Below are 14,390 nucleotides of genomic sequence, written 5' to 3'. Positions count from 1 at the left end.
AAGAATGATAAGTTATTTATGTAGATATTCCACTCCAGGAGTTGAAGCTTAATCTCTTATGACCCTTGAGGGTAGGTAAGACTTAGTGACTTGCTTCTGAAGAAGAGAATATGGAAAGAGGGTAAAAAATGCAACTTTATTGTGGAGAAACTAGCAAATACTACCATGGTCAAGTTAAAATCAGCAGAAATAAATCATGCTAACATCATGTACCCCCTGATATGATGTGATGAGAAGGGCATCTCAGTGTATGGTATTTCTCCCAAACCTTACAATCCCAGTGTGATCATGAGAAAAACAGCAGACAAATTCAAATCAAGGCATATTTTATAACATACCTGACCATGCTCCTCAAAACTGTCATGGTTGTATCAAGGTTATGAAAAACAAGGACATACTGAGAAACTGTCATAGACCAGGAATCTAAGCAAGGAGGCATGATGACTAAGTGCAATGTGGCATCTTGGATAGGATCCTGGAACAGAGAAAGGACATTAATAAAACCTAAATAAAGTCTGGAGTTTAGTAAATAGTAATGTACCAATGTTGGCTCCTTAATTTTATAAATGCATCATGGTAATGGATGATGTTAGCATTAGGGGAAATTGGGTGAGGGGTAAACAGGAATTCTGAACAATCTTTGCAAAATTTCTGTAAGTCTAAAATTATTCTAAAATAAAGCTTATTGAAAGCAAAAAGTGAAGCACCCTGATTATAACTTCAAGTACAATGACTGGAAGATCTTCCCCTAATTTCTGTCTCAACACATTTTCCACCCTTTCTCCTCCACCAGCCACATACTTCTGGTGCCAGGTGCCATAAGACACATCCATAGGCCCTCTGTGAGATGGCATATATTAGTATGGCTAGGAATATTCTGGGAAGACATTACAACAGTGTGAGAGTCCATAATAAATAATCACAAAAGGAAGCTAAATTCAACTCAATCCTCTTCCCCTCACCCAGATCCTCAAAATGCCCAAGGTCACCGGAGGGCACATAGCATACAGAGAAATGTGAAGAAAAGGAAGCTGGAATGGGGGAAAAAAGCACGTCTTAACCAATTTCTGTTTGAAGGTTGCTTTAAGCCATCTTCCTTTTAAAAAGTAGAAGACAACATATGACCATGTGAACTCAGTGCTAGGGTCCCCCTTTGGGTCTTGGAAAGGGGGGACCCTTTCAGTCAGGAGGTCTGAGCTCAAGTTTCATTAGCTTCGCAGTAAATCCACCCTTTAAAGATCTCAACAAGTAAAATTTGTAAAGTTTACTTTGTAAAGTATACTTTGCCAGAAATGCTATCCTTTGCTTCCACTCCTTTAGCTCAGAAGCTAAGCCTCAAGCCTCAGCCCAAGCACACCTCTAGGAAGAGTTCCCCTGAGCCCTTGGGCTGGCTTAGGCAGGTCTCCCAGGCTTCCACTATTCCTCCATGAGAACATTTAGTTAAGTAAGTTTGTGTTTCTGTCTTCCTGTTAGCCCGGAGGCTTCCTGAGGGTGTGGTTCAAGGTTTTTAAAAATCTTTGTACTGTCATAATGGGCTCCCAAATGGATTAATGCTTCTGCTGATGTCGGGAAGCCCTCGCCCTGAAGAGACTTGGGCACTGGGAGTAAGAAACACCATGACTGTGGCGCCTGCTGAATGACCTGTGGGATCAATTACAAAGGGAGGGTAAGAGAGACAGCCAATCAGCGACAGCCAATCAGCAACAGCCTCTTTAAAGGCCATAAATAAATACTTAAGCAGGCTTTTCTCTCTACAAATGAATTTCGAGTTGGGCCTACGCACATTACCACGCTGAATATATTGTTAGCTATAGATGTAATGATCATTTTCATGGCAGGATTATTTGAAATCTAGTGTCCCAGAATATTCAACTATTAAAAAAAACATGTGGCCCACGAATCAGACTAAACATACGGAACTGAGGACAGTAAAATCGTCATCCATGCTCTTTGTACACTCCGCACCCTCAACTCCCCTCAACACAAACACACCCGGGATATTAAGTTCACGTGGGAAGATCTGCCGGATAAACGCAAGTCTCAATAGTGTGGGATAAAAGGACTCAACACAAGTCAGGTTAACAAGGACTTATAACTCCTAGCTTCTTTCAAGGTAATACACACTTGTGGCTACGTTCAGAATGCGGGTCTTGCTAGACACTTAGAGAGCGGGGTTTACTAACAAAGTACTTTCCAGCGCAGAACAGTGAAGACACAAAGCGAAGTCCACGCGAAAGCGCCCGCCTCTAGCCAAGCACCGCGCTTGCGCACATTCACAGTGAGCGGTGGCTGCAGGCCTGTGGGCGAGTCTTCTCTCTTCCCGTCCGGGCTCTCAGTACCCGCCTCCGGGCCGTAAGAAGCATCTGATTGGTCAGTCTGGTCCGGATTTGGGGCGGAGATTGGGTGATTGGCAGTAACTCCCCGGGAGAGCCAAGCTGGAAGCCGGAGAAGCTCAAGAAGGCACCTGGCTGCCGCGCGGCCGAGGTAAGTGGGGCTAGGGACCCCAGAAAGCGGTTGGAGGGGGGTTCGAAGAGGCGCTCCCAAGCCTGGGGGCGGCGGGAAGCCCTGGTAACAAAGTCGAAGCTGAAGCAGTCCCCGTTTCGGGCATGCGGCGAAGACGGTGGGCTCCGTGGGCCGGTTGGGAGTCTGTGCCTTGGATGAAGGGAGGCGGAGACGTTCTCGGGCAGCCGGCGTGGCCGAGGGCTTTGCTGGGGCTCGAGTTCCGGCGGAGCGGAGAGAAGTTGGCTGACTCGCCCTGAAGGTTGGGACTCACCCACCCACATCTCCCCCCTCGGCCCTTAGGTCCATCTTTCCGAGCCCATAGTTCTCTCGCCAGCCGCCAGGCGGCGGTCCCAGAAGGCCTTGGGCGTTGCGCTCTTTCCCGGGGTTAGATCTGCGGGACTCTGCGGGTGCGCCTCCGGGCCGGGCCTTGTGGACTCTGGGAGGAGACGCACGCCAGACGGTCGCCTGGGAGGCTTAACCAGTCTCACCTGGCTTTTGTTGCTGTTTTACTTTTCGCCTCCCAATAGTTCCCAATGTAGCTTCCTGGACGTAACTAGTCGCGTTAAGCCCCACAGAAAAGATCGACCTTCAGACATTTAAAAACACGTTTTTTATGAATATCTTCAAACGTACAGAGGTTGAGAGGAACTTGGCGAACCCTTCACCCAGTTTTAACAATTGTCAACACTTAGGGGGGGCCTGCTCCCTCGCCACAGGTTATTTTCAAGCAAATCCCAGGCATTTAATCTCTGTTAGGTGTTTCTACGGCTTTGTCATGGTCAGCAATTTACTATTTTTCTAATCATTTGCCTTCTAGCGGGATTGAGTAAAGTAAGAAAAACGTGAATGTGTAGACGGCGCAAATTTAGTTTGCTCTATAAGAATGCGGGCATTTCTCCCACAGTGCAGTTTCACTGCTCTATGCTCAGGTTTTCAAAATCATTAAAAATGAAGGTTCCAAACAATCTAGTCTTGGCAGTAGCAGTGTTGCTTTTGAGCAGTAATATTAATTTTGATAATTTCTATTTATATGGCTCTTGGTATGTATGAAGCTCTGTGAAATTGTTTCCACCTGTTCATTTAATTTTTACAACAGCCTTGTGAAGTAGGTGTTATCCAATTTTACAGATGAAGGAAAAGGGGGACTAAGCAATTTGTGTAAGTTCACACTGGTGTAAATAATTTGGGGGAAATTGGGGGCTGGGGGATGGGGTTTAGGTTATTAACCCTGGTCAGTGCCAAGTTCTTGCTCTTTTAACCATAATTAAATTTCCTAAGAATTAATGGAGTAATTGTAACTGCTGTGGATCATTTCTATTGAGCTATAAATCTATAGTGGGGGGAAAAAACCCTGGAATTTATGAGTACATATGTTTCTTTCAAACAGTAAAAGGTTAGTGCAATTGAATTTTAAGTTAAAAATCAAAGTATGTAAATGTAGATCAGTAAATACAAGTGTTTACAATTTCTGTAGTACAAGACCAATTAAAGGGGAAAGAAAATAAGAAAAAATATATCAGCGAATAGTCTCTACCCCCCGCTTTTTTTAAAGATTTTATTTATTTTGAGAGAGAGCACTGGAGAGAGAGCTATCACAGAAATGGGGAGCAGAGGGAGAAGCAGACGCTCTGCTGAGATCATGACCTGAGTCAAAGGCAGATGCTTAACCAACTGAGCCATCCAGGTGTCCCTAGTCTCTAATTCCTTTGGCATTTAGCATGTACTGGCTATTTATATTGACTAAACTGTATCCCTTATCTTCTCAATCTTATACTATTTCTAAGACAGTATCTTCTTCCAAATAATGTTAGAGGAATAAGGAACTAGAAAGAGACAGCTGGGCTTTTTCAGAGGACAGTAGGGAAAACCAGTTAAATTGGAGTTTAGGATTCCTGTTGTAGGGGATTAATTCAGAAGTTTAGAAATAAAGTTAGACTCATATGTGAAGTACTTTGAGGGCCAAGTTTAAGGAGTTTGAACTTGAGCAAAACCGTGACTCACTGATTGTAACCATCTCATAGGAAAAGTGAGCTGGGCACTATCAAAGATGGCTTTACTTGAGATGTGAAAAGATGAGTGGCTTGACCTGGGGGTATAGAGGAAATAGATTTGGGCAACTGTTGAATTTACGGATGTAAGGCAAGGAAAAGAAAAACAAATGCTTAAAAAGGGGGATGAAAAGACAGTGTGGTTCTGAAGTGCTGGTAAATGTCAGTTTCTTTTCTTTTTTTTCTTTTTAAGATTTTAATAATTTATTTATTTGACAGAGAGAGACACAGAGAAAGGGAACACAAGCAAGGGGAGTGGAAGAGGGACAAGCAGACTTCCCGCTGAGCAGGGAGCCTGATGAGGGGCTCGATGTAGGGCTGGATCCCGGGAGCTTGGGATCAGGACCTGAGCCGAAGACAGACGCTTAAAGACTGAGCCACCCAGATGCCCCAAAATTCAGAACTTCTTAATTTAAAATATTTACCCACAGTTTCAAAACTTTTTGGTCATCTGTACTAATTTATGTTAAAATACATCTTTATTTTTTTTAAGATTGAATTTTTAAGTAATCTTTGCACCAGTGAGGGGCTCGAACTTAGAGCTCTGAGGGTTGCATGCCATAATAACAGAGCCAGCCAGGTGTCCCAATCATCTGTATTTCATTTTATTTTTTTTAAAGATTTTATTTATTTGACAGAGATCACAAGTAGGCAGAGAGGCAGGCAGGCGGGGGTGGGGTGGGACGGCGGGAAGCAGGCTTCCTGCTGAGCAGAGAGTCCAATGTGGGACATCATCGCAGGACCCTGAGATCATGACCTCAGCCAAAGGCAGAGATTTAACCCATTGAGCCACCCAGGCACCCTCATCTGTATTTTAAATGTTAAGAACTCTGTGAAAAGAAAATTAATTGACCATCGATTTATTTATTTATATTAAAATAAAATGTATTATTTGCGCCAGGGGTACAGGTCTGCAAATCATCAGTCTTACACAACTCACAGCACTCACCATAGCATATATCCTCTCCAGTGTCCATCATCAAGCCACCCCACCCCACCCCATCCCTCCCTCCCACCACCCCCCAGCAGCCCTCACTTTGTTTCCTGAGGTTAACAGTCTCTTAGAGTTTGTCCACTTCTCTGGTCCCATTTTTTTTCTCCTCCCTTCCCCTCCGCGAACCCCTGCCCTGCCTCTCCAGTTTCTCATATCAGAGAGATCATATGATAATTCTTTCTCTGACTTATTTCCCTTAGCATAATACCCTCTAGTTCCATCCATGTCATTGTGAATGGCAAGATTTCGGGTTTTTTGGACTATCAGTATTTTTTAAAAATTTTATTACAACGTAGGTTTTTTAAATTTTTAAATTTTTTAAATTTTTTATTTTTTTTAAAGATTTTATTTATTTATTTGTCAGAGAGAGAGACAGAGAGAGAAAGATCACAAGTAGGCAGAGGCAGAGGGAGAAGCAGGCTCCCTGCCAAGCAAGGAGCCCGACATGGGACTCGATTCCAGGACGCCAGGATCATGACCTGAGCCGAAGGCAGCCGCTCAACCAACTGAGCCACCCAGTCGTCCCTTATGTAGGTTTTTTTAAATTGGAGTGTAAGTGTTACATTAGTTTCAGGGATACAAGTAATGATTCCAGAAGCCTGTATGTTCTTCTATGCTCACACACATAGCAACTATCTGTCAACATAGAACACTGTTAAAATACCATTAACTATATTTTCTATGCTATAGATTTTATCTCCTGTGACTTATTCCATAATTGAAAGCCTGTACAGACCACTCCTCTTCACCCTTTTTTTCCATCCCTGAACCCCCCACCCTTCTAACAACCACCAGTGTATTCTTTGTATTTATGGGTTATTTTTTTAGATTCCATGTATAGATGAAATCATATGGTGTTAATCTTTCTCTAGCTTAATTTACTTAGCATGATATCCTCTAGGTCCATCCATATTGTTGCATATGGCAAGATCTCATTCTTTCCCATGGCTGAGTAATATTCCTATGTATGTATGTGTATACCACATTTTTTTTTTTTTTAACCATCTATGGATGGATAGTTAGGTTGCTACCCTATCTTGGCTGTTATAAATAATGCTGAAATAAAAATCCAGGTGCATATCTTTTCAAATTGTGGGTTTGTTTCTTTGGGTAAATACCCAGAGGTGGAATTAGTGGATTGTATGGTGTTTTATATTTTAATTTTTTTGAGGACCTTCCTTACTGTTTTCCACAGTGGCTGTACCATCTTACAATCCTACCAATAGTGCATAGGGTTCCTTTTTCTCCACATTCTTGCCAACACTTTTTATTTCTTGTCTTCTTGTTACTAGCTATTCTGTCTTGTGTAAGGTGATTTTGTTGCTTTGATTTGTATTTCCCTGATATTAGTGAAGTTGAATGTTTTTTCATGTATCTGTTTAACTGTATGTCTTCTTTGGAAAAATGTATATTAAGATCCTCTGCCCACTTAAAAAAAATTTATTTGATAGAGACACAGAGAGAGAGGGAACATAAACAGGAGGAGTGGGAGAGGGAGAAGCAGGCCTCCCACCCAGAAGAGAGCGGGATGTAGGTCTCAATCCCAGGACTCTGGGATCATGACCTGAGCCAAAGGCAGACGCTTAACAACTGAGCCACCCAGGCACCCCTCTGCCCATTTTTTAATTGGATTGTTTATTGTTGGGTTTTTTGTTTGTTTTTTGATGTGGGGTTGCATATATATATTTTGTACATTAACACCTTATCTGATACGTCACTTACAGATATCTTCTCCCATTTAGCAGATTCCTTTGATAGTTTCCTTTTTTGTGCAGAAGCTTTTCAGTTTGATGTGGTTCATGTTGTTCGTTTTTATTTTGTCCCTTGCCTGATGAGACAGATAAAAAAATACTGCTAAGACGACATCCAGAATTTATTGCCTGTGTTTTCTTTTAGGAATTTTATGGTTTCAGGTCTTAACATTTAAGTCTTCTATTTTCAGTTGTTTGTGTATGGTGTAAGAAAGTGATCCGGTTTCATTCTCTTGCATGTAGCTGTCCAGTTTTCCCAACACCATTTATTGAAGAAATTGTCTCTTTCCCATTTTATTTTCTGGCCTTCTTTGTTATAGATTGACTATGTATGTGTGGACTTATTTCTAGGATCTCTACCCTGTTCTGATCTTTGTGTCTGTTTTTATGCCAATACCATCTGTTTTGATTTCTGTAGCTTCCATAGTATACAGTTTGAAATATGGGAGCATGATATCTCCAGCTTTGTTGTTCTTTCTCAGAATTGTTTATAGCCAACTTTTATAGATGATTTGCGCTTCTGTACAAATTTTAGGATTATTTGTTCTAGTTATCTGAAAATACGCTATTGGAATTTTGGTGGGGATTACATTGAATCTGTAGATTGCTTTGGGTGATAGTGACATTGTAACAGTATTAATTCCTCTAAGCCATGAACATGGTGTATCTTTCCATTTATTTGTGTCATCTTTAGTTTCTTCTGTCAATGTCTTATAGTTTTCAGAGCTCAGGTCTTTTACTTCCTTGTTAAATTTAATTATAGGTATCTTCTACTTTTCAAGGCAATTTTAATGGAATTATTTTCTTAATTTTTCTTTCTGGTAGTTTGTATTAGTGTATAGATGCCCAGCAGATTACACTCTATATTTTGTATCCTGCATCTTTACTGAATTTGCTTATTGTAATAGTCTTTTGGTGGAGTCTTAAGGGTTTTCAATATGTAGTATCATGTCATCTGTAAATAGTGACAATTTTTATTTCTTGTTTACCAATTTGGATATCTTTTTTGTCTGATTGCTCTAGCTAAGATTTGCAGTATTGTGTTGAATAAAGAAGCACGAGTAGGCATCCTTGTCTTGTTCTTCATATCTTCTCCCCAAAAGCTTTCAGCTTTTCACTGTTGAGTATGATGTTAGCTGTGGGTTAGTCATATGGGTTAGTCATATGACCTTTATTATATTGAGATACAGTCCATCTATATCTAATATAGACATAGATATCTAATATCCATCTATTTATAATACTTGAGGGGTTTTTTTTATGATGAAAGTTGAATTTTGTCAGATGATTTTTCTGCATCTATTGAGATGGTCATATGATTTTTATCCTTTTTGTAATGTGATGTAATGCGTGATTGATTTGCAGATGTTGATCCATCCTTGCTTCCCTGGAATAATTTTGGTAATTTTCTGGTTGTTTGTGTAGTTCTCTGATCCATTTTGTTCTCTTAGTCTTTTGCCTTATTTAATGACTTTAGTGTTTTTTTAATTAATTAATTTTTTAAAAAATTTGTGAATGGGATCTTATTTTTTCCCCACTGATTCATCAGTCTTATACACAGCACTCATTACATCACATAATCTCTTTAATGTCCATCACTCAGTTACCCACCTCCCTCAACCTCCTCCCCTCCAGCAACCTCAGGTTGTTTCCTGTGATTAAGAGTCTCTTATGATTTGTCTCCCTCCCTGATTTAATCTTGTTTATTCCCCACCTTCCCCTGCTATCCTGTTTTGTTTCTTAAATTCCACATATGAGTGAGATCCTATGATAATTGCCTTTCTCCGATTGACTTAATTTCATTTAGCATAATGCCCTTTAGTTCATCCGTTTTGTTGCAAATGGCAAGGTTTCAGGTTTTTTTTGATGGCTAAGTAGTATTCCATTTTATGTATATACTGCATTGTCTTTTTAGCCATTCATTTGTGAACTGACATCTGGGCTCTTTCTGTAGTTTAGCTATTGGGGATATTGCTGCTATAAACATTGGGGTGTAGGTGTGCCTTTGGATCACTACATTTGTATCTGTGGAATAAATACCCAGTAGTGCAATTGCTGTGTTGTAGGGTAGCTCTATTTTCAACTTTTTTCTTTTTTAATATATATTTTATTTATTCGACAGAGAGAAATCACAACTAGGCAGAGAGGCAGGCAGAGAGAGAGGAGGAAGCAGGCTCTCCATGGAGCAGAGAGCCCGACGTGGGGCTCGATCCCAGGACCCTGGGATCATGACCTGAGCCGAAAGCAGAGGCTTTAACCCACTGAGCCACCCAGTGCCCCTATTTTCAACTTTTTGAGGAAACTCCATACTGTTTTCCATAGTGGCTCTACTAGCTTGCATTCCCACAACCCTGGAAGAGGGTTCCCCTTTCTCTGCATCCCCGCCACCATTAGTCATTTCTTGACTTGCTAATTTTAGCCATTGTGACTGGTATGAGGTGGTATCTCCTTGTGGTTTTGATTTGTATTTCCCTGATACCGAGTGTTGTTAAACATTTTTTCATGTGCTGTGGGCCATTTGCATGTCTTCTTCAGAGAAGTGTCTGTTCTTGTCTTTTGCACATTCTTTGACTGGATTATTTGTTTTCTGGGTGTTGAGTTTGAGAAGTTGTTTATAGATCTTGGATACCAGCCCTTTTTCTGTACTGTTATTTGCAAATATCTTCTCCCATTCCATAGGTTCCTTTTTAGTTTTGTTGACTATTCCCTTTGCTGTGCAGAAGCTTTTTATCTTGATGAAGTCCCAGTAGTTCATTTTTTTGCCTTTTTGTTTCCCTTCCCTTTGGAGACCTGTCTAGCAAGAAGTTGATGCGGCAAAGGTCACAGAGCTTGCTGCCTGTGTTCTCTAGGATTTTGATGTATTCCTGTTTCACATTTAGGTCTTTCATCCATTTTGAGTCTATTTTTTTTTTTTTTAAGATTTTATTTATTTATTTGACAGACAGAGATCACAAGTAGGCAGAGAGGCAGGCAGAGAGAGGAGGAAGCAGGCTCCCTGCTAAACAGAGAGCCCGATGTGGGGCTCGATTCCAGGACCCTGGGATCATGACCTGAGCTGAAGGCAGAGGCTTTAACCCACTGAGCCACCCAGGCGCCCCCATTTTGAGTCTGTTTTTATGTATGGTGTAAGAAAATGGTCCAGATTCATTCTGTTGCATGTGGCTGTCCCAGTTTTCCCAACACCATTTATTGAAGAAACTGTCTCTTTCCCATTTTATTTTATTTGTTGAAGAGAGGTCTTTTTTCCATTGGTTATTCTTTCCTGCTTTGTTGAAGATTAGTTGACCACAGAATTGAGAGCCCATTGCTGGACTCTCTATTCTGTTCCATTGATCTATGCATCTGTTTTTTGTGACAATACCATGCTTTCTTGATGATCACAGCTCTGTAATATTATAGCTTGAAGTCAGACCTCAGCTTTGGTTTTCTTTTTCAGCATTCTTTTGGCTATTCAGATTCTGGTTCCATACAAATTTTAGGATATTTCTTCCAGCTCTCTGAAAAAAAGGTGATGGTATTTTGATAGGGATTGCATTGAATGTATAGATTGTTCTAGGTAGCATCGACATTTTAACAATATTTTTTTTCCAATCCATAGCATGAAATGTTTTTCCATTTCTTTGTGTCTTCCTCAGTGTCTTTCATGAGTGTTCTTTGTTTTCTGAGTACAGATCCTTTCCCTCTTTGGTTAGGTTTATTCCTAGGTATCTTATGGTTTTTGGTGCAATTGTAAATAGGGTAGACTCTTTCTCTTTCTTCTGTATAAAAATGCAACCGATTTCTATGTGTTGATTTTATGTCCTGCCACTCTGCTGAACTTCTGTGTGAGTTCTAGCAATTTTGGGGTAGATCTTTGGGGTTTTCCACATAGAGTATTAGGTCATCTGTGAAGAGTTAGCGTTTGACTTTGCCGATTTGAATGCCTTTTCTTTTAGTTGTCTGATTGGTGAGGTTAAGACTTCTAGTACTGTGTTGAACAACAGCAGTGAGAATGGACATCCCTGCCGTGTTCTGACCTTAGGGGAAAAGTTCTCAATTTTTTCCCATTGAGAATGATACTCACTGTGGGCTTTTGATATAGGGCTTTTATGATAGAGTTATGTTCCTTTTATCCCTACACTCTGAAGAGTTTTAATCCAGAAGGATGCTGTACTTTGTCAAATGCTTTGTCTGCATCTATTGGGAGGATTATATAGTTCTAGTCCTTTGTTTTATTAATGTATTATATCACATTGATTGATTTGCAGAGGCTGAACCACCCTTGCAGCCCAGGAATAAATCCCACTTGGTCGTAGTGAATAGTCCTTTTAATATCCTGTTGGATCCTATTGGCTAGGATTTTGGTGAGAATTTTGGCATCCGTGTTCATGAAGGATATTGGTCTGTAAGTCTCCTTTTTGGTGAGGTTTTTGTCTGGTTTTGGGATCAAAGCAGTGTTGGCCTCGTAGAACAAGTTTGGAAGTTTTCGTTCCATTTTTATTTTTTGAAACAGCTTCAGAAGAATAGATGTTAATTATTCTTTAAATGTTTGGTAAAATTCCCCTGGGAAGCCATCGGCCCTGGACTCTTGTTTGTTGGGAGATTTTTCATTACTTCAATTTCCTTGTTGGTTAGGGATCTGTTCAGGTTTACTACTACTTCTGTTTCAGTTTTGATAGTTTATACATCTCTAGGAATACATCCATTTTTTCCAGATTGCCTAATTTGTTGGTTATAGTTGCTCATAATACGTTGTTATAGTTGTTTGTATTTCTTTGGTGTTGGTTGTGTTCTTTCATTCATGGTTTTATTTGGTCCTTGCTCTTTTTTCTTTTTGATAAGTCTGGCCAGAGATTTATCGATCTTACTAATTCTTTCAAAGAATCAGCTCCCAGTTTCCTTGATCTGTTCTACTGTTCTTTTGGTTTCTAGTTCACTGATTTCTGCTCTAATCTTTATTCATTCTCTTCTGCTGATTTTAGACTTTATTCGCTCTTCTTTCTCCAGCTCCTTTAGGTATAAGATTAGATTGTGTATTTGAGATCTTGTTTTCTTGAGAAAGGCTTGTATTGCTATATACTTCCCTTTTAAGATTGTCTCTGCTGTATCCCAAAGGTTTTAAACAGTTGTGTTTTCATTTTCATTAGTTTCCATGTATTTTTAAAAATTCTTTAATTCCCTGGTTGACCCTTTCATTCTTTAGTAGGATACTCTTTAACCTCCATATATTTGAGTTCTTCTCCCTTGTGATTGAGTTCAAGTTTCAAATCATTGTGGTCTGAAAATTTGCAAGGGATGATCCCAGTCTTTTGGTACTGGTTGAGAACTGATTTGTGACCCGGTATGTGGTCTTTTCTGAAGAGTGTTCCATGTGGACTCCAGAAGAATATGTATTTTATTGCTTTAGGATGGAATGCTCTCAGTATATCTGTGAAGTCCCTCTCATCCAGTGTGTCATTTAGCACTTGTTGAACTTCTGTTTAGATGATGGGTCCATTGCAGTGAGTGGGATGTTAAAGTCTCCTATTATTATTGTATTATTATTAATGTGTTTCTTTAATTTTGTTATTAATTGGTTTATATAATTGGCTGCTCCCATGTTAGGGGCGTAAATATTTACAGTTGTTAGATCTTGTTAGACCCTTTAATTATGATATAGTGTTGTTCCTTATCTCTTATTACAGTCTTTGATTTAAAATCTAATTTGATAAAAGGATTGCAACCCCAGCTTCCTTTTGATGTCCATTAGCATGGCAAATGATTTTCCACCTGTTTACTTTCAACCTGGAGGTGTCTTTCGGTCTAAAATGAATCTTTTGCAGACAGAGTATCAGTGGGTCTTACTTTTTTATCCAGTCTGATACCCTGAGTCTTTTGATTGGGGCATTGAACCCATTTACATTCAGAGTAACTACTGAAATATATGGGTTTAGTGCCACTGTATTACCTGTAAAGTCACTGTTTCTGTATTTGGTCTCAGTTCCTTTCTGGTCTGTGTTACTTTTGAGCTCTCTTTGCTGAAAGGATTCCTTTTAATGTTTCTTGTAGGGCTGGTTTGATGATCACAATTCTTTAAGTTTCTGTTTGTCCTGGAAGATTTTTAATCTCTCCTTCTATTTTTGAATGACAGCCTTGCTGGATAAAATATTCTTGGCTGCATATTTTTCTCATATGCCACCTTAAATATATCATGCCAGTCCTTTCTGGCCTGCCAGTCTCTGTGGATGGGTTTGCTGCCAGTCTAATGTTTTACCCTTGTAAGTTATGGACCTCTCGTCCTGAGCTACTTTCAGGATTTTCTCTTTGTCTCTGAGGTTTGCAAGACTCACTATTATATGTTGAGGTGTTGACCTATTTGATTCATTTTGATGGGGGTTCTCTGTTCCTCTTGGTATTGAATGCCTGTTTCCTTCCCCTGATTAGGGAACTTCTCTGCTATAATTTGCTCCAGTATACTTTCTGCCCCCCCTCTCTCTTTCACTCTTCTAGGATTCTAGTTTCTCTAATATTCTTTTGCTTAATGGTATCACTTATCTCTTGAATTCTCCCATCATGATCCAGTAGCTCTTTATCTCTTTTCTACAGTTTCTTCATTTTTTGTCCTTTTGTCTTCTGTATCACCAGTTCTTTCTTCTGCTTTATTTATCATTTAGAGCCTCCATTTTTTATTGCATCTCATTAGCTGTTTATATTTCAACTTGATAAGTTTAGTTCTTTTATTTATCCAGAGAGGGATTGTCTAGTATTTTCTATGTTTTTTTTTTGTTTTTTTTTTTTTAAGATTTTATTCATTTGCTACAGAGAGAGAGAGAGATCATAAGTAGGCAGAGAGACAGGGGGAAGCAGGCTCCCCGCTGAGCAGAGAGCCCGACGCGGGGCTCGATCCCAGGACCCTGAGATCATGACCCGAGCCAAAGGCAGAGGCCCAACCCACTGAGCCACCCAGGTGCCCCATTTTCTATGTTTTTTCAAGTCCAGCTAGTATCTTTACAATCGTTATTCTGAACTCTAGTTCCATCATCTTATTTATATCCATACTGATTGGGTACCTGGCGGTCAATACTGCCTCTTGTTCTCTTTTTTGAGATCAGGTTTTCCATCTTGTCATTCTGTCCA

The 14,390-nt window shown here is 40.0% G+C and overlaps 1 protein-coding gene across 2 annotated transcripts in view; it reads left to right on the top strand.

The window, feature by feature from the left end:
* Nucleotides 1-2,394: 2,394 nt before the first annotated feature.
* Nucleotides 2,395-14,390, top strand: part of MTFR1 (mitochondrial fission regulator 1) — a 63,906-nt gene continuing 51,910 nt past the window's right edge. Inside the window, exon 1 of one of the 2 annotated variants that reach the window (XM_046023200.1) lies at nucleotides 2,395-2,484. The gene's annotated coding sequence lies outside the window, so the exon portion shown is untranslated. The remainder of the gene's footprint in view (nucleotides 2,485-14,390) is intronic. The other variant, XM_046023207.1, reaches the window with a different exon arrangement.

The sequence above is a fragment of the Meles meles genome, chromosome 1 (assembly GCF_922984935.1).
Source record: "Meles meles chromosome 1, mMelMel3.1 paternal haplotype, whole genome shotgun sequence".
NCBI lineage: Eukaryota > Metazoa > Chordata > Mammalia > Carnivora > Mustelidae > Meles > Meles meles.
The sequence above is the reverse complement of the archived record's forward strand: the minus strand, read 5'-3'. Positions and strand labels throughout refer to the sequence as shown.